Source organism: Microtus oregoni, unplaced genomic scaffold, assembly GCF_018167655.1.
Source record: "Microtus oregoni isolate MIOR12 unplaced genomic scaffold, Mior012 000036F_ref0000092, whole genome shotgun sequence".
NCBI classification, from domain to species: Eukaryota; Metazoa; Chordata; class Mammalia; order Rodentia; family Cricetidae; genus Microtus; species Microtus oregoni.
Genome location: NW_024543095.1, coordinates 17,508,901 through 17,518,841, shown reverse-complemented (window position 1 = coordinate 17,518,841; position 9,941 = coordinate 17,508,901). Strand labels below are relative to the sequence as shown.

Genomic DNA, 9,941 nt, shown 5'->3' with positions numbered 1-9,941 from the left:
TGATGCTGCCCAATACCAGCAGCAAATTAAAGAGACACTGCCTTGTTCAGAAGCCCAATTTCACTGTGGTCCTGGCTCTCTCTGTCTATGACTGGAAGCCCAAGAGGGCCTTGTAGGAATCTGACAGACTTTAAAAGAAACAGCTGGCCACCATGGGATGTGGGGCGAGGGAGAGGGACCTTGGCCCCTCCTACTCAGGACTAGAGTGTCTCATTGGAAGGGTTATCAGTCATTTACACTTCAGTGTGGCCAAGTCTGTCCCTTTGCAGACAATGGATTGATAAGAACAGAGGCCACTACATTCCCAAGAACGACAGAATCATTCCTTTAGATTCTTGAATGTTGACTCGAAGGGAACTGACTTTTAATAGTATACACGGTAAGCAGAGACCATTTCAGGGATCTTTTCAGGCAGGGACCCTCACCACACCAGCTGAACACTGGAATCAGCTGGGCAGCATCAACAGAATAGACGGATGCCCGGCACCACCCATAGAGTTTTGGATATCAATGGCCTCCTATGTAGTCCAGGCTGGTTCAAGACTTCCCATGCAACAGAGGATCTTAAACATCAGAGCCTCTGCCTCTATTCCTCATGTGCTGACAATAGAGGGTGCACCACCCTACCCAGTGTGTTTCATACTAGGCTTGAACTCAGGGCTTCCTACACACTAGGCAAGGAGAACTCTGCCAAATTAGCTACATGCTTGACCCTCAACCAGATATTTTCTTAGCAAGTCACTCTCAAGATTCCTGCCAGGAGCCGGGCGGTGGTGGCGCACGCCTTTAATCCCAGTACTCGGGAGGCAGAGGCAGGCGGATCTCTGTGAGTTCGAGGCCAGCCTGGTCTACAGAGCTAGTTCCAGGACAGGCTCCAAAACCACAGAGAAACCCTGTCTCGAAAAACCAAAAAAAAAAAAAAAAAAAAAAGATTCCTGCCAGGATTGAGAGGAACTGATTTATGCCTTCCCATCATCTCTCTGGGGTTAAGGGTAATTAAGCTAGTCAGGAGTGATGGCACACACCTTTAATCTCAGCACTCTGGAGGCAGAGGCAGTCAGATCTCTGTGAGTTCAAGCCCAGCCTGGTCTTTAGAGTGGGTTTCAGAACAGCCAGGAGCTAGAGAGCAAGACCTTGTCTGGAAAAACAAACAAACAAACAAACAAAATAAACAAAAAGCTGATGTGTGTGTATGAGGGGGAGTGCTTATGCGTGTTGTGTGTACAGATCAGAGGATAACTTGCAGAAGTCAGTTCCCTGCATACTGGGGATTGAACTCGAGTCCTTAGGCTTGGCGGTAGGTGCCTTTTATCCACTGAGCCATCTTTACTTGCCCTTGTTAAGTGTAATTTAAAGAGTGCTACTAATAAAAACATCCAGATGCAATTAGCAGTAAGTAGTCTTTTTTATTCTGACAACTAATTTAGTGTTTAATAGATATGTCTTATACTTGTGCATAAACAGGAGCCATGGTCAGGAACCGGACTGAGGAATCCAGCAGAGATGATATTTGTTTGTTTGTTTGGTTGATTTTTCAAGACAGGGTTTCTCTGTAAAGCTGTGGCTGTCTTGGAACTCCCTCTGAAGGACAGGCTGGCCTCGAACTCACAGAGATCTGCCTGCCTCTGCCTCCTGAGCACTGGGATTAGAGGTGTGTGCCGCTACCAGAGATAGTATACCTAACTTCAAACATTTGGAGACAACATTATTATGTATTGCTTTTGATTTTCTGACACCTGGAACAAGTTGAGATTGGTCAGAAAAACAAGCAGGCAAAAAATTACAAGCAACATGGTCAATTTTTAGTCTTGAGCCTGAGGATGAAAGTCTCTGTGTGTTTGATGCCTTCTGCCTGCAAACCAAAGAGGAGTTGTTTGGGTTAACTCCAGAATGAGTTTTTTTTTTTGGGGGGGGGTATGGAAGCACGAAGAACAGGAAACAACCTCAGATGCACTGAAGTGCACATCTCAGGGAGGCTGAGCTACCAACAGGAAACACTATGTTTAGGCACAACACAGCTGTTGTGACATGGTATTTACTCATTCCATTAGCCACAGACACCAGCTCAGCTATTAGGGTGTCTGGGCCACCCTTCTCCTGCCATGTTGCACCTACTCCTATGGCTTTTTGAACCTTTGGTCATTTGTTCTAAGATTTTTTAATTCATTGAATTGACAAATATTAGCCAGGTATTGTTTAGGCCCCAAAGACAACGTATTAGGCCAAGGCCAGTGGTTCTCGACCTGTGGATCATGACAGTTTTAGAGACGATAACCCTTTCACAGGGGTCACATATCAGATATTTAAATTAGGATTCATAACAGTAGCAAAATTACTGTTATGAAGTAGCAATGAAGTAATTTGCAGCATTAGGAAAGTTGAGAATCACCGCATTACGCAATTAGGGTGTTTCTACTCTAACAGAAGAAGACACCATCAACAACGAAAGCCCCACATAGATCAGAGGGTCAGTGTGAACAGAGAGGCAAGAGGGCAGATTCAAGCCTCCCAGTTCTATTGCATAGAAGTCTACACTGCAAACGTGGCCAATGAACCTAAAACTGGAGCTTTCTGTAGGGAGTCAGACAAGCAGGTGACTCTGTATAGGAAAGGCAAGGACTCTGTACATGTCCAAGGAAAGAGCTACAGTGGCCAACATGGCTATGGGGACCAGGCAAACCTGGTTCTCTAGGAGATGCCCAAATCACCAAGACTGTGCTGAGTTGTAAGTTTATTGAGTCCACCTGTTGATGTCAAAAGAAGGACTCTGCTCAAGAAGATGGAATCGCTCTGGGCTAGAGGGGACAGAGAGACAGAGACTGTGGGCTCCAGTTCCAGACTTCAGGCTGTTATTGTTCTGAAGTTTGAGGAGAAATACAGCTATAAAAAAATGACCCATTGGAAAAGAAATACAGCGCAATTCAAACTTCCCAGAGAGGGGTATAGCATCAGAGAAGGAGAGAGGCTGTGGTGGTTTGAAAGAAAATGGTCCCCAAAGGGAGTACGGTTAAAAGGTGGTTTTGTGGGAGTAGGTGTGGCCTCGTTGGAGAAAGTGCGTCACTGTGGGGACAGGCTTTGAGGTCTTCCTTTTGCTCAGGCTCCCCTCAGTGTGACACTAAGTTGACTTCCTGCTGCCTGCAAGATGTAGGACTCTCAGCTCCTTCTTCAGCACCACATCCGCCCGGATGCCACCATGCTTCCCGCCATGTTGATAATGGACTAACCTGAAACTGTAAGCTAGTCCCAATGAAATGTTTTCCTTTATAAGAGTTGCCACCGTCATGGGGTCCTTTCACATCAATAAAGACCCTAACTAGGACACATGGTGACAGGTGGCACCGTGTTTTATTGTGCACAATGGACAAACTGAACTCAGGTGAGAGCTGGGGTGGCCAGGGAGCAAACCAAGGATGCACTAGGGAGGAGCTTTCCAAGCACTAGAAAGAGGAAATAGAAAGTTCTAGGTGGTGGAAGCTGGGGATTTGCTTGTGTTAAGAAAGAGCAAAGACATGTAGCTGGAACATACAGAGCTGGGATATGAGGACCCAGGTGAGACCAGTGTCACCTGAGTTTAGAACAGAGGGGTGATGGGAACACCTTTGCTGTTATTGTTTAACAGACGCTGTTACTAGTATAAGATTGTGCACGGTGATAGGTCTGTTAAAGAGTTTCGATTGAGCTTAGTGTGTCCTTTGACTCTCTTCCCCCACATAACGTTTATAGATCACATAACGCAAAGGAAACAGACAGAGCAACGAAGTGGGGCCATGCTACAAGCTCTCAAAGCCCACCCCAGCTACATACTTCCTCCAATGCATTTCCACATCCTACGAGTCCAATTACCTCCTCAAGCAGTGTTGCCACCTGGGACCAAGGAAGGGAGCCTATGGGAGACATTGCTCTCTCACGCCGTGACATCCACTGAAGTCTATAGTTCATAGTAGGGTTTTCACTTTGAGCTGAATAGTCCGTAGGCTATCCACTTTTGTTTCGGGAAGACCAGGGCTGCTGGTGTGATGAGGGACAAGGATGTGGACAGAACAGTACGTGTAGAGGCTGCTGTTGGCCTCTAAGTGTAATCCAGGAAATTTTAGTGGACTGCGTGAGTTGACAAGAGTTGCTAATGCATTACCGAGGCGGGGAATGAAGTAAGGGCATTAAGGATGACTACAGGAGAAAATAAAAACGACCACAGGCTTTGCTTGAGTAATTGGAAAGGTTATAAAATGGGGAACTACAGGAGAGGAAGAGCTAGGAAACAAACGGAGACCTTTTTTTTTTTCTTTTTGGATAAATTTAGTTGGAAATGCTATCCAAAGGTACATTTCAATCAAGAGTTGAATTCTGAGTGGCATTCAGGAGAAAGGCCTGGACTTATACATACATTTGGGATCATCAGTTTCTACATAGCAAAACATGGGACTGGATAAGGTCAATCCGAGCGTGGGTGTGGGTGGAGAAGAGAAAGCCCAAACCCTAGCATCCTGTTATAGTCAGAGACCGAGAATACGAAGTAGAAGCTGCACAGGAGGCTTGAAACTGTAGGAAAAACTGAGGGTGAGGTCAGAACTCAGAGGAACTTTCTTGGGAGATCGACTGGGCCCTGTGTTGCTAGCAAGTGGGGAGTGGGTCTAGAATTGGCCACATGCACCACTGGTGGCTCTGGCAAGAGGGAAAGCTGGGCCCGAGGACCAAGTAGAGCAGATTTAAGAAACAAAGAGAGGAACTCTTCAATGCATGAGCCAGAGGAGTCAATGCAGAGACAATGACTTCAAGGGGCTTTGTAATAAAGTAAGAGAACAAGGCCACCACAACACAGGGTGTTGGAAAAGGGTCGGAGACCTGGTGAGAAATCTTATGCATGATATAGTTAGTGTGTTCAGACCAGAGACCTCACACTTGCTCCCTTTCTAGCCTTGTGTGTCCCTTGTCCTTTGGTCTGGGGCTAGATTATGTATTCTAGAGCACTAACTGGATACCCTAAGGAGCATCCCAGGGCTTGAGTATAACTGCACTCCAGTTGTAGGGCCAACCTAGGATGATCTTTTCTATGAAGTAAATGATATTTCCCTTTGCAAGTCAGGATCTCACTCAACATGTAGCTCAACCTAACCCTGAAACTGTGATCCTCCTGCATCATCCTTTCAGATGACATATCGTAAGCTAACTCTTGGGAAGAATCCTCTCCATTCAAAGAACACGTGCACGCTCTGGAATTTCACAGCCTTGTCTTCACATTGGCAGAGCAACATCCACATGGGTCCCAGTGCCTGCTCCAAGGGGACTTCACGCTCTCCCCAGTCCTGGGTGTCCACAGCATGCCTCACTTTAGAGTTGGGGCCTCAGATGTTGGAGACCTAACCAAGGATAGACAGGAAACTGGAATTAGGGCACAGGTACCCAGACATAAGATCCACAATCACAATTTCACCAGGCTGCCTGAGTGGCCATAGGCTTTGGATGCTGAGCTGTCTTCAGGAGGTGTTCCGTCTTGGCTGAGTTCAGAGTGAAGTCATCCACAAGAGCCCTACCTGTGATTTCCACATGGAAGTAAGGCAGATCTCCTCAGAGGTCTGTCTAGAGAGCATCATCAGGAAACTTGGACCAGACAAGGAACCTATTTGGTTTACAAGGGGCTGAGAGAGAGAGCCATTATTACATAAGAGAACTTCAAGACCCCAGGGCTGGGTAACATTCAACCTAGCTTCTTGGGCCCAAGTTTTCACTTTCTCAGGGGCCCAGTCCCTCATCACACTCTCCACCCCAGATGCAGCACAGCCTCTAGTATTTCCTGCGTTTCCCCTCCCTCTTTTCTAAACCTCCCCCCTTCCTACCCAGACCACTGAGGATTCTGTCCCAGGAGAGAGCAGTCAAGGGAAGATAATATTGCCAAGGGAGTAGCTCAGAAGGGCAGATTTCTTTTCTTTTCTTCCTTCCTCTCTTTTTTTTTCATTTAATGTTGTTGTTTGTTTTGTTTTTGTTTTGGAGTCTGTCCAGGAGCTCACTCTTTAGACCAGGCTGGCTTCGAACTCACAGAGATCCACCTGCCTCTACTTCCTGAGTGCTGGCCTTAAAGATAGCTACCAATGCCCAGCTAGAAGAGCACATTTCTAACGAGAGTGTCAGTGGTGCTCCCCAGAGCTCTCTGAAGAAGATGGCCTTCACATTCAACTCCAAAGACTCTCAAGTCCTTGCCCTGAATACTGAGCTCTCCCTCCCAGTGACAAAGTCAACCATTCTTGGCTTTCTCCATCTTCTTCTTTCTGGCTCATCACCCATTACCCTGACTGACTCACTTGGAAAATGTGAGAAATTATTTCATAAAGAACTGCCCTGAGGGAATGGACAGGTAACAGGCTTTAAAGAAATGATATCATCTCATGCTTCATTTAGTAAGAACTATGCTCCCAATGTGGCTGTTGGTAAGCAAGACAGAGAGCAGATAATAGAAAGATGGACATGCTGTCAGCGGAGCTTTCTGGTAAAGCGCACTCTCCCTTTCTGTGGAGCCGGGCCAAGGAAAGCCACTCTGCCTCGCTTGCTCTGTGTAGTGAGGCAGGGCCTGGGACTCAGGCCAGCCTGATGGCGGCCGTAGAACTAACATGAGCTATGTGGCTTTGAGTCAGTGACCTCATGCTTCAATGTTCCACACAAGGAAAGGGGACAATGATACACATTTAACTTTTCCACCATATGTGCATGTGTGTGTGAGTGTATACACGTGTGTGAATCTTTATATGTGCCAAGTGCCAGGCATTGTGGTAGACAGGGCTGAGTGTTGTGTAGGAACTCTACAGGCTGCAGGGACAGGGCAAGAAGACGGAATGGCAGAGTGGGAGTCAGTTGACATTGGAGCTGAAAAGCCTTTCTTGTCAAAGGTTAAGGAGTGCTGTTGGCAATGGGTAGTGTGGCTCCAAAATCTTGGAAGGACGGACCTTTATCCTGTTGATAACTTTGTCTCCTTTTCAGCCTCATAGAACAGGCATCAAATGGGAATCAAAGTTGCACTGACAAGTGCAGGCCGTGGGCCAAAGGTGGGCTGAAGTATGAGGTAGACTCCAACATAATGAGCATCCCTTCCTACCTGTCCCCACACCTGATCTGGGGTTTATGAGCACAGCTTCCAGCTGTGTGAACTAAGGGTAGAAAAAAAAGCCATATAGAGGTCTGTGGACTAAGATTGGCAAGCGGGGCCTCCCTCGCTCTGTGGTTGCTTCCTGACACAGCAGCCACCACCCGCACCCTCACCACCAAAACAACAGCCCTAGCTCAAGTGGAAAGCCATTGGAAAACCTCACAGAGGAGAAACCAAGAAAAAAAAAAGGTAGAGTTTTATACGTGTATTGTTTATATTACAGCCACGGGAGTTGGATAAGGAATAGGATGGTCATGCTAAGAAATAGTAAGCCGGAGGATGAAATTCAGAAACACTCAAGCAGGAAAGGAATGAAAAAGAGGAAATAAGGTTTTCTATTAGAAATGATAAATATCTGGATAGCTGGAGTTATCAGAAGAGAAATCAAACTGGAGAAAAAGAAAAAAAACCTTATAATACAGATAAATTTTCTGAAAAAAAAAAAGTAAAAGACCAACCTCAGATAGAAAAGACTCAGATGGAGAGAGAGCAAAAATCGAGTCCATCTACCCATTTTAAATTATCAAAGACAAATATTCTAAAGCTTATGAAGTTCATTAAGGTGCCTGGTTATAAAATTAGTAAAAGTCAAAGATGCTTTTTCTGTTCATTTTTTGAGACAAGGTCTCTTTATGCAACTCTGTCTATCTTACAACTCACTATGTAGACCAGACAGGCCGTGAACTCACAGAGATCTGCCTGCATCTGCTTTGTTGGGATTAAAGGTGTGCAACACCATTCCCAGCCCAAGTGATGTTTCTTGCAGCAGCAAATAACTGGAAAACGCAATTGAAGAGATCTCCTTTACATAACATTAATGAATATACATCTGTAAGGATAAATCCAACAAAAGACACCAAAGAATGAGAATGTTACTACATGATATTTTGAAATCATAAATAGAATCAGGGAAACTGATTACCCTAAAGATAGCGAGTCTTTCCAGTCTGACCTCTACATTAAAGCAGAATCAGGCTGCAAGATGACTGGGCAGGTAAGAGTGCCTACCACCAAGCCTGTTGACCTGAATTCAAGACCCAGACCATAGAAGAAGAGAGCCAGTTCCTTAAAATTGTCCTCCGACTTCTATACTTACACTCTAAATGGGTGCATTCATGTGCGTGCACACACACACACACACACACACAGAACAAATAAAATAAATACATTAATTTAAAAAATCCTATAAGTAACAAATGCACATCCCAATTGAAAATGGGTAAAAACAGTGTCAACAGGCACCACCAAGACAATATAAAGGTACCCCATAAGCACATGAAAAGAAATTAAAGTCATTTTTCATTAGTGAAAAGCAAATTAAAGACACACTGAAAACCCATACTAATTTCAGTATGTCTAAAATTAAAACCTGATTGTGGCAAGTATTGGTGGGGAGGTGAGACAGCTTTTATTGGCTCCTGGAAGAGCTGGAAACTAGAACAAGTCCTTTGCCAGACAGTTTGGCAGTGCCCCAGAAGGTTGAACCTACCACACTATAGAAGTCACCCACGACACTGCTAAAGTCTTCGCCCAAGAGAAATGAAGTCATATGTGTACACAAAGATGCCCACAGTGGCTCTATCTGTAAGAACCCCAGCTGCCATCATCAACACAAGGTCTCTCAAGAGAGCAGATAATCAGTCACACACATCTACAGTGGAATACCACTCCGCCACGAGAAGGAAACATGACACCGATGAATCTCAAAATAATGAAGCAAAGTGAAAGAATCCAGGGGAAAAGGAAAGAGAGAAAGGAAAGATGGAAGGAAGGGAGGAAGGAAGGAAGAGAGGGAGGGAGGGAGGGAGGAAGGAAGGAAAGGAAAGGAAAGGAAAGGAAAGGAAAGGAAAGGAAAGGAAAGGAAAGGAAAGGAAAGGAAAGGAAAGGAAAGGAAAGGAAAAAGTTCATTCTAGGACAGACCATGGCTCAGTGGGTTAGGCTGAGGATCTGAGTTCAGTCCCTAGGAGGACACGCTTTGAGCACACACCACACACTCCCTGCCATGGTGCAGTATTAGTTTGACTGATGGTTGATGTGAGAGGGTACAGCCCTTTGTGGGTCATGCCTCCCCTGGGTTGGTAGTCCTAGGTGCTATAAGAAAGCATACCGAGCAAGTCACAGAGAGCAAGCCCGTAAGCAGCTCCCCTCCAGGCATGGTTTCTGCTTCAGCTCCTGCCTTTAGCTCCTGCCCTGACTTTCTTCAATGGTAGACTGTGATATTAATGTACAAGCAAAATAATAAAACATTCTTTGTTTCTCAGCTTCTAGGTCACGGTCTCTATCACAGCAATAAAAACCCTAACTAAGACAACACAGTGCGCAGGTGCAGGGGCCCTCCCTGGCCTACCTGTGGGCTCTCTGGTTTGTAGCTGAGGACTGGTTGTCTGCCCCCTGCTTTGCCATAGCAGCTGTCCACGAGAAGCCTACGACAAGCCAGCAAGCCAGGTCCCTTGCGAGCCACTGTCCTTCCCTGTACCACGTGTCCCTCGAGCACTCTGCTGGCTGTGTTTCAGCTTCCGCCTTGCCAAGACCTTTCCCCCTCTTGGCATTATGGGAGCAGCTGAACTGTGAGCTCTGAGGAGCTCACTCTGGGAAGCAGGTGCCATTATCTCTTGCCGTTGGCAGAATGGAGTGGGTGGGGGAGGGGAAGCCCTGGCCTAACCAAGGTCCAGCAGCTCTGAGCAGTAGACCGTGTGTCCTGAAGCCCAGGCCTTTCTCCAGCTAACTGTGCAAAGCTCTGTTCTCCTTTCTCTCCATGTCCTGTCCTTCCTGAGGCCGGCAGAGATACCACGAAAGGACATAGTCA

The 9,941-nt window shown here is 46.1% G+C and overlaps 1 long non-coding RNA gene across 1 annotated transcript; it reads right to left on the bottom strand.

Annotated features, from left to right (window-relative positions):
* Nucleotides 1–4,180: 4,180 nt before the first annotated feature.
* Nucleotides 4,181–9,586, bottom strand: LOC121433035. The gene is made up of 3 exons (XR_005972263.1): nucleotides 9,483–9,586; nucleotides 5,532–5,636; nucleotides 4,181–5,357 (listed from the first exon to the last, which is right to left on the bottom strand). It is a non-coding gene; the product is annotated as an uncharacterized LOC121433035 (long non-coding RNA).
* Between the last annotated feature and the right edge of the window lie 355 nt (nucleotides 9,587–9,941).